At 44.8% G+C, this 10,554-nt stretch overlaps 1 protein-coding gene across 1 annotated transcript in view; it reads right to left on the bottom strand.

Annotated features, from left to right (window-relative positions):
* The window catches only part of LOC308074654 (AT-rich interactive domain-containing protein 1B-like), a gene marked incomplete at its 3' end in the record, with an annotated part of 84,427 nt that overhangs the window by 73,543 nt on the left and 330 nt on the right, over positions 1–10,554 (bottom strand). The window lies entirely within an intron of this gene.

The raw sequence follows: 10,554 nt of genomic DNA on the forward strand, positions 1-10,554 counted from the left end.
GTGTGTGTGTGTGTGTGTGTGTGTGTGTGTGTTTGCAAATTGTGTGTGTGCCCGCTTGTACTGTAATTCTGCACTGGTGAGGGCCAAATGACCCACACAAGTATAATACAATTTGAAAAATAGACATGGACACTTTTCCTGGTCGTCACAAGAGAAATGGTTGCATTTATGTTGTTTTTTTGTTAGGCTTACAAGATTCAGGTTGTGGTTAGACTTAGGCATTTAGAGGTTAGGTTTAGTCATTATAGGGTTAGAGTCCTGCCTGATTTAGACTTACTGTAGTAGTTGCTTTGCGCGACGCGTTGTGGAATCGGCTATTATCTACACCAGCGTACAAATAATTATAATAAGGCTTTAGGAAGAAAAAAAAAAAACTAGACAAAAACACGGTACAATGGCATTGATAAAACTGCCGTCCTGAAATGTTGATGTCCAGTAATCAGCGGTGGAAAAAGTACTCTTTTTTTTGCTTAACACATTGACTGCCAGAGTTTATTCATAATGTACTCACCCCTGTGCCAGCAATTTGCGTTTTTTTTTTTTTTTTTTAATTTTGTAATTTTTCATTCAAATAAATTCTCTGATTATGGTGTTAAGCACATACGACAGTTCCACCAGTAGAGAGCAACAAATCCACACATTGATCACCTCGCTCGCCCCCTCCCAAACAGGCCCACGTCATATCCGGTCATTCACAGGATGTTATGTTTTCGACAGTCCCTGATCCGCTGATCGGCCTGAAAACGATGTGATACACTACGACGATGACTGTTAGTCATCCCGGACTAAAGAAAAGACCAAAGAAACCAAAGAAAAGACCCAAAGGACCAAAGAAAAGACCCGGACCAAAGAAAAGTTGAGCTGTCCGTTCGTTTTTTATACCGTGTGAAAAACAGTGTTTTTCCTTATTCTGGCCGAAAATCACAGGAGAAAAACAATGTGACCCGGAAATGATTTTTTTTTTTTACATCCGGCTCCGGGTGAGTGTGACGTAAGTGGAAAACGAAAGTGTTGATGAGAAATAAACAGGACCGTGCGATCACAGATTAAACAATGAAAATTCAAAAGAACGCATCAATGCGTTCTTTTGAATCCTGGCACTCAAGCGATGGATTTGAAAGAACGCATCGATGCGATCTTGGCAATCAATGTGTTAAGTAAAAGTATCAATACTGCGATATAGAAATACTCTGTTAGAAGTTAACGTCCGGAATTAAAAATGTACTTGAGTAAAAGTATAAAAAGTATTGGCATCAAAATGTACTTAAAGTACCAAATGTAAAAGTAATCATTATGCAGAATGTCCCATTTCAAGTTTTCAAATATTTTGAAAATAGCCGAAATGTACTGTACAGTATATAGGGCTGAAGTGGCTAATTTATGTTTCGTAATAATAATCAGAATCAACAAAGTAACTCATACATAAAGTTTTCAAACAATTGTAGTGGAGTAAAAAGTACAATATTTGCTGTATGATGTAGTGGAGTAGAAGTAAAAGTATTGGAAATTGGAAATACTCAAGTAAATACAAATACCACTCACAGTAATACCAACGCATGTGTGCGTGTGTGCGTGTGTGCCAATGCAAATGTTGAAGTCAGCCATTGAGAGGACCAATACAATGTCACTTTATTAATTGGTTATGAAAGGAAGGGGTGTGCGTGCGTGCGTGCGTGCGTGTGTGCGTGCGTGAGCAGATATAGCTCCATACACTATAATACGAGCAAAAAAAGTCAGCAGACAGACACCCTTTTCTAATTAGGGTTTCTAATTAGTGTCCTTTGTTCCAGCTGAATGTTAACACCTTTGGAATGAATGTGAGCGGCCAGTGTGGGAGCCAGTGTTTAATCAGCCAGCATGAATGAAGTGTGTGTGACCTCACTAATGTTCTTACTGGCTCAATGGAAGTTAAACTTAAAGGAGTAGTTCACCCCCCAAAAAATTACTTATTTTCTATCAATTACACACACACCCCATGAAGCCTTAAATTCATGGACAGACAAAAATTTGATGATGAAGAGTTTCAAAGAGTCTCCTATATCATAAAGTTATTGGCCTATAGGAATGCGACAAAAACAAAGACATCTCCATGAATTCAAGGCTTCATGGGGTGTGTAATTGATAGAAAATAAAAATATTAAAATAATAAAATATTTTTTTTGAGTGAACTACTCCTTTAAGACTGGAGGCTGATTCTACGATTGCCTTATGAATCAGTAGTTCTAAGATTTAAAAAGAAAAAAGTGCAAAAATAGCATATGTACAAGCTCTCAGTGCGGCACGAGGCCACGGAATACAGAGTCAATTGTGTTTTCATAGACGCCCGACAAAGCCGGATGCACCACGGTGGATTCAAGATTCAAACCCACAACCTCCGTGGTGGTGGGCAGGGACTTTTACCACACAAATACACACACTTAAAACTCTCTAGACCTAGTAAACCGGACCTCAGTTTTGGCTCTGTACTTGGACTGCACCAAATCTCTGTGCCAAAAATAGCCAATCTAAAGCTCACAGCCCTAGTGGCAGTGCCGGCTTAATGGAAGGGTTTTTGGGGGGGGCAACAAACGATGCGGAGATAGTGAAAGAAGACTGAACTATCGCCCCAAGAGCGGCAACATTTTCCGTGCTGCACCCCCCCCCCCCCACGCACGCTGACAAAACGGTAGCGGGGGCCACCGAGTACGGGTCGAAGCACCGGGCACCACGAAGGGTTAATCCGCCCTTGCCTATAGCGGTGAGTGTCTTTGATTGCTGCGGGTTTCACCCGCCTCACAGGAGCACTGTGAAGTGTCAGGGCTTTGTGTGCAGGACAGTCAAGTTATTCCTCACTCATCTCAGCAACAAAACAGATATGTTTGAGGGAGTGTGTGTGTGCGCGTGTGTGTGTGTGTGTGTGTGTGTGTGTGTGTGTGTGTGTGGGGGTGTGTGTGTGTGTGTGTGTGTGTGTGTGTGTGTGTGTCTTTGGGAGGGTTGGTTGTCATTCTGCAACAGGATACTGTTGCTTTCCACAGAAACTAAATTGGAAGCAGACAACATATTGTGTAGAAAGTCATTATAGTCTTATAGTTAACATTTCCATTCACTGGAACAAAAGGTCATTAATTCGAAACACTAATTTGAAAGGGTGTCCGGTTACTTTTGGTCATTATAGTGTTTACATGCACGCGCGCACACACACACACACACACACACACACACACACACACAAACGCACACGCCATCTGTTGGCCTCTGTGAGGGCTGGACTGAGGTAAGCGTGTTAATAGACTGATACCGAATGTGAAGAAAAGGGCTGTTTCAGCAGCATCTCCTAATACACCCCTTAGGCTGTAAACACACACACACACACACACACACACACACACACACACACACACACACACACACACACACACACACACACACACACACACACACACACACACACACACACACACACACACACACACACACACACACACACACAGGTGATATGCCCCCACTCGTTTGTGTCTTCAGGGGGTAAAAGAAGGCAGATAAACAGCAGGGCTCCAATAATGGCTGGTTCTCTTTAGATGTTGGACGGGCGTGTGGTGGTGAAGTGGATGGCTCTCAGAGCCGGGGGCTAATGCCAGTTAACTGTCCCTGTAGGGGACACAAACACTGCAAGGCCCCCGCGCTGCGCTGCGCTGCCGGGCCCGCTCGCAAAAAAACAAGCGCACCACCACCACTCCCAAGGTCCTCATTACCTCCGACGCCGAGCACCAACTGTAAGTAACGGAAAAGTGCTAGCTTAAGCTGAAAAAACTGGAGAACCGAAGGGAAGGAGGATGGGGTTTAGGAGGGAGGGGGGGGTGGGGGGTGGATGGAGAGATAGAGGGGGGTGGGGGGTGGAGAGATAGAGAGAGAGACACGAGGGGGAAGCCGTGGAGAGAGAGAGAGAAAGTAATTGCGCGACGAGGTGCTCAGGTTGGGGTTTTGTACTCGTTCGCAGTTAGAATGGGATTTCTCTAAACGGCTAACGCAGCAAGCTAGCAGCCTCTCTCTCTCTCTCTCTGCCTCCAAGCCTCTCTCTCTCTCTCTCACTCTATGTTTCTGTCTGTCTCTTTCTCTCCCTCTCTCTCTCGCTCTCTCCTGGCTAACGTTGCAGCGCTCCGTGGATAGCGCCTGCGGGAGGGACGTTTGCTGTTTCACTTTCGAACACGAACAGCCATTAGTAGGAGAGGGAGGAGGAGGAGAGGCGTTGGGGGGGGGGGGGGTACAGAGGAGGAATGGGGGCGGGGGGGGGGGGGGGGGTGCATGGGGAAAAAGATAAAGCAAAAGCAGGACTGAGGGAGGAATAAGAAAAGGAGACAGACGGAATTTTATGGTTGGAAAATTCAGCCGCGTTCCTCCTGTGGGCCGCACAGCAGAGAGAGAGAGAGAGAGAGAGAGAGAGAGAGAGAGAGAGAGAGAGAGAGAGAGAGAGAGAGAGGGGGGGGGGACGAGAGAAACACAAGAGGAAACAAGGAAACGTGAGGATGATAAAAATAACGAGAGAGAGAGAGGGAGCCAGAGGCGGTGTTCCCTCGTGTCGTCTCTCAGGGAGTGGTGTGACTAGAAACTCACCCTACTCTACAGGAAGCTCACTGTCTCACCCCCCGTTTCACCCCAGTCTCCTCCCAAACAACCCCGCCCCACATATCCCACTTTCTGACGCCAACGGTCCCAGTAGTATAGGCTAAGTAAGCCTTGCCGAGCCATGTGGCCCATAGGGGCAAGAGCCTATCTCCTGTTTCTGTAGCGTGAGGCAGCTTGAAGTACAAGTACACCCCCTGGACATGAGGCTAGGGGGTGTATGTAGCAGAGTAGTATGTAGCAGTCCAACAAGTCCCCAATCCCACCCTTGTCTTCTCAAGATTTTTCAAAAATAGCATATCACAAGCTCATAGCGCGGCACTCTGTGCCGTAGGGCTTTCACCAACTAGTCGACTAGTATAACCACTAGTCGACTTTGTTGGTACTAGTGGTTATACTAGTCGACTAGTCGACTAGTATAACCACGACTAGTATAACCACTAGTCGACTTTGTTGGTACTAGTCGAATAGTTTAGTTTAGTTTCGAATAGTTTTTTTTTATTTGTTTTAATGCCATAGTAATGGCCCATCTTACTATTATTATTATCCTCCTGACTTTATTTTTTATCAAAAGGGGGTCAAAAGTATGCCCAATAAAAGCCTATTATTGGGCAATGGGGATCCTTGGAGACGCTGCTGTGGTGCTGTGCTGCTGTGCCAGAAGCGCTTCCCTTAAAACGCCATAAAAATAAGGGCAGAAGGATAATAATAATAGTAATATAGTAGTAGGATGGCATTAAAACAATGACCCCCCCTAAAAAAAAATGTAAATGTCAATTTGTCGACTACTACTTGGTCAAATGAGTCGACTAGTAAAAATCCTTAGTTGTGAATGCCCTAGTGTGCCGTGCTATGAGCTTGTATATCTGCTATTTTTGAATAGCCCAAAGAAATCTAAAAGGACACGGATGCGTTCCTGGATTGAACGTGTTAATTAAAGAATTACAGTGCTTCTTCCAGCACTGCCTTTTGGGAAGGGATATTTATAACGACTATTTCTCCATTCCAACGATCAGTGTTTCCTGTGGTGGTCCCAGACATCCATCCCCATTGGCTGCTGCTTCTTCCTGGACAGTCTCGCTGCTGCTTGAAAAAGTCGTTGCCGGCTGTCTCGTCATGGAGGCGAATCATCATCCGCCCCGGGCGAATGTTTTCTTTTCTTCCTTTTTTTATTCAGCCAAAATGGCCAGCCGCCTTCGGGGTCGGGCGAATCCCCTCGGCGCGTATACCGCGCTTCCTCCTCGAGGGCACGTCGGGGTTTGTGACCTTTGACCTCCCGTGTTGAAGAGACGTGCGGGACCTCTGTGTTTTTAGCCGTGAGCTAACGCATTAGCATAAACATAATTAATCGTTGAATATTTTATGATAAACAGACGGGGAGAAAAAAACAACACACAGGGCTAGGAGGAGTTTGAGGAGGACCCTTGAGGAAACATCCATCCATCCATCCCGTCTGTTCATCTGCTCTCTCTCTCTCTCTCTCTCTCTCTCTCTCTCTCTCTCTCTCTCTCTCTCTCTCTCTCTCTCGGTGCTGACCTCCCTGTCCTTCGCGGGCGTTTGGAAGCATTTGAAGAAGAGGAGCGGCAGATAAATCGCTTAAACTCTCGCCTCGCTGCCGTGAGCTCCATCTAGTCCCGTCTGAAGAGGAGAACGCACAGGGCGGCGGAGGGCAGAGAAAGAATAGATGGGGGGGGGGGGGGGGTAGGGGGCAGAAGGTGCTCAACAGACCTCCATGGTCCTTGGAGGAATGAGAGAGAGAGAGAGAACAAGATGGAGAAAGGTGCAGGGTTTCTTTTGCATCGGTTGAAGGGCATTCAAAAAGGACCACAAATGGAAATAAGCTCTCAAGCTTTGATCTCCATATTTCAAATTAAATTAACGCCCCACTTGTTCTTACTACAAAAGCATCAAAAGTAGCAGATCCACAAGCTTGTGGGATCCCATTCAATCCGGGAAAGCGTCTCTGTCATTTTATATTTCTTTGGTTGTTCAAAAATAGCAGGCACTCGGCGCCGCGCTATGAGCTTGTAGATCTGCAATCTTTGAAAAAATCGTGAAAATGTGTGCAAATCTTTGAATATATATATATTTTTAAAGCGAACATTTGTAACTCAAATCTTTGCTTGTGGGGGGTCCCTGGAACAACATATTTTGAGATGGGGGGGGCACGTGCGTGCGTGCGTGTGTGTCTGCTTGCATGCGAGTGTGTGTGTGTGTGTGTGTGTGTGTGTGTGTGTGTGTGTGTGTGTGTGTGTGTGTGTGTGTGTCTGATGTCTCGCAGATGCGGCGGGAAAGATATTGCGAAGATGCCATGAACTGGTTTAGAGACATTGGCGGGGTGCGTGTGTACTCATGTGCGCGCGTGTGTGTGTGTGTGTGAAGGGGAGGAAGAGGAGCAGGATGAAGATGCAGAGGAGGAGGAGGAGGCGGTGGGTTTGGCGGTTTGAGCGATGTGATTTCTGCTCGACTGTCACAAATCTAGCGCAACAGGAAAATCAATTTGGCCCCGCGTGTCTTCTCTGCTCCGGGAGGGAATCCAAATACTGAGGCCAGGCCCGGGTAATGTTACACTGTATTGGATTTACTTCACGGAGAGATGGAGAGATGGAGAGAGAGAGAGAGAGGAGAGAGAGGAGAGAGAGGAGAGAGGAGAGAGGAGTGGAGAGAGGGAGATGGAGAGAGAGAGAGAGAGGAGAGAGAGGAGAGAGGAGAGAGAGAAGAGAGGAGTGGAGAGAGGGAGATGGAGAGAGAGTGAGGAGAGAAGAGGAAGAGGGAAAGATAGGAGAGGAGAGGAGAGGAGAGGAGAGGAGAGGGAAGCATAGGATAGGAGAGGAGAGGAGAGGAGAGGGAAGGATAGGAGAGGAGAGGAGAGGAGAGGAGAGGAGAGGAGAGGAGAGGAGAGGAGAGGAGAGGAGAGGGAAGGATAGGAGAGGAGAGGAGAGGAGAGGGAAGGATAGGAGAGGAGAGGAGAGGAGAGGGAAGGAGAGGAGAGGAGAGGGTTTGTCGTCTGACAAGATAGATTAGTATGAGCGTAGCGGTGTATGATAAGCTGGAAATCTGTCAGTCTGCACTCTCTCTCTTTCTCCAACACACACACACACACACACACACACACACACACACACACACACACACACACACACACACACACACACACACACACACACACACACACACACACACACACACACACAGACGACACTGTCGCTCATCCGAGTGAGCGAGTGAGTGTCTGTGATTTATACGCGTGAGGCTACAATGCTTCACACACGGAGGAAGTGGTGCGTGTGCGCGCACACGTGTGTGAGTTTGTGTGTGTGTGCGCACACGCGTGTGTGTTTCTTGTGACTTCAACGCTGCTCTCCCTGCTTATTTACTGGGTAAGCTGTCTCTCCTCGCTGTGTGTGCTTAGTGTTGTGTGTCAACTGCGTGCAAGCGTGCGTGCGTGCATGCATGCGTGCGTGCATGCATGCGTGTGCACGTGCACGGTGACAGCCAGGTGAAAAGATGACACGGTGGAATTGCCGTCCTCTGACCGTTGTCAAGGGTGACAGGTGTGTCCCGTGAGCGCTCAGCCGTGTGACACGTCACGTGACGTCGATTCCACCGAGCCACGCTGACACACACGCACACACACACACACACACACACACACACACACACACACACACACACACACACACACACACACACACACACACACACACACACACACACACACACACACACACACACACACACACACACACACACACACACACACACACACACACACACACACACTCAAATTGATTGCACTCATAGCATTCACACCCACATAGCGTTCACATACAAACTAGATACATTGATGGGTTGTTTATGGGGGCATTACTGTATTGTATATTATCATGTTTTTGTTTACTTGCCTGTCAAGAAAATAATAGCCTGTGTCAGTCGGCTTGCCAAATGTTTGAGCCAGAGGCACACCGATGGTCAAGGTAAAGTCTGCACATCTGTATTCATGGCAAAAAATAGCCAATATGAACGAGCTCAACACGGTGTTACATGTTGCAAGAATTCACGATGCATTGTGAGGTGGTAGAGTGGCCAATTTAGAGCGTCGGGGGAGACACTCTCAACTCTACTGAAACATTTAAAGGTGAAAGATTATACCCTGAAGAAGGCAGTTGAAACCTGCCGAAACGTTGGTTTGTTTACTCTGCGTCCTATGATAAACCAGCGTGTGCGGCCACCTTCTTGTCTCTTGAAGACCACTATTTAGTTTATTCTGCGGTTGGTCGGCACCACCGTAAGCACTTTGGTGTGTGTAGCATTCTTGTGCACAAGGTGAAAGATTATATCAAAAATAGCTTTCGTTAAATTGAAAAAGTGTGCTGTATATATTTAGAGAAGTGAACAGATAAGGTAAATAAAAACATAAGTAAAAGTATCAATAATGCAATGTAGAAATACTCCGTTAGTAATAGTCCATGAGCCAGACAAGATTTCATTATCGAAAGAGTGGGCAAAACCAAACCTATATTAAATTGTTCATAGGGTCAATATAAGTAAATAAATATATGATAACCTTCCACAGGAGTAGCTTTTTCATGGTTATCACATATTTTGTTATTTTCCCCATACGTACATGACAGGTGAAAAAATTACAAAATTTAAAAAATAGTTATCATAATGAAACTTCCTGAGTCGATTACTTACATGAAGACAATGTTTTATCGTATTACAAGTTTCCTGAAATTGTATATTCAAATATGCAAATTAGGCATTTAGTCCATGAGCCAGAGCCCCAAAATTGAGCCAGATATTGAATATTCCCTCGTTAAAAACCTTTGACTCCAACATCTTAACAAAATGAAATAAGTATGTCGACTCTGGCTTTATCCAATGTTCCAATGTTGATTCTGGAAAGTTATGCAAATGTGGGCATATTTCCCCAATGCCTAATTTGCATATTTAAATATACAATTTCAGAAAACTTGTAATACGATAAATCATTGTCTTCATGTAAGTAATCAGCTCAGGAAGTTTCATTATGATAACTCTTTTTAAATTTTTTTCACCTGTCATGTACGCATGGGGAAAATAACAAAATGTGTGATAACCATGAAAAAGCTACTCCTGTGGAAAGGTTATCATATATTTATTTACTCGTATTGACCCTATGAACAATTTAATATAGGTTTGGTTTTGCCCACTCTTTCGATAATCATTGCTCAATTTTGGGGCTCTGGCTCATGGACTATAAAGTAAAAGCCCGGAATTCAAAATGTACTTGAGTGAAAGTACAAAAGTATTGGCATCAAAATGTGCTTAAAGTATCAAAAGTACTGATTATGCAGAATGCCCCATTTCAAGTTTTCAAATGTATACAAATCTTTTGAAAATAGCAGATCTACAAGTAGATCTGCTGTTTTCAAATGGCCGAAATGTATATAGGGCTGAAGTGAGTAATTTATGTTTTGAAATAATAATCTAAATCTACAAAGTAACTAGTAACTAAAGTTTTCAATTAATTGTAGTGGAGTAAAAGTACAATATTTGCCTCTGAGATGTAGTTGAGTAGAAGTAAAAGTACTGAAAATTGGAAGTATACTCCTGTAAAGTAAAAGTACCTCAAAATTGTACTTAAGTGCAGTACTTGAGTAAATGTACTTTACACCACTGATAAAAAAGAAAAATGGGTACAGCGTGCATAGACAACAGACATCTGTCGTTCTCTCAACTTCCCCAAACTTGGCTGCAGAGTCTATACAGCATAAAGTAAACTCCAGTACAAAGTTGTGCTGAAGAGTTCTAAAGCAAACACACAGTGGCAGTCATAATCACATGTCTTTTAACCACATTAGTTATCCGTGTCTGCCTGCCTCGCCTGCCCTTCATCTAATTCAAACTGATTGTAGTTACAGACGCTCAAAACATGCCAGATGTTCCTTCGTAGCGCCGCCACGCTTTATC

This window comes from Gymnoscopelus braueri (assembly GCF_963280865.1).
Source record: "Gymnoscopelus braueri genome assembly, chromosome: 19".
Classification (NCBI taxonomy): Eukaryota; Metazoa; Chordata; class Actinopteri; order Myctophiformes; family Myctophidae; genus Gymnoscopelus; species Gymnoscopelus braueri.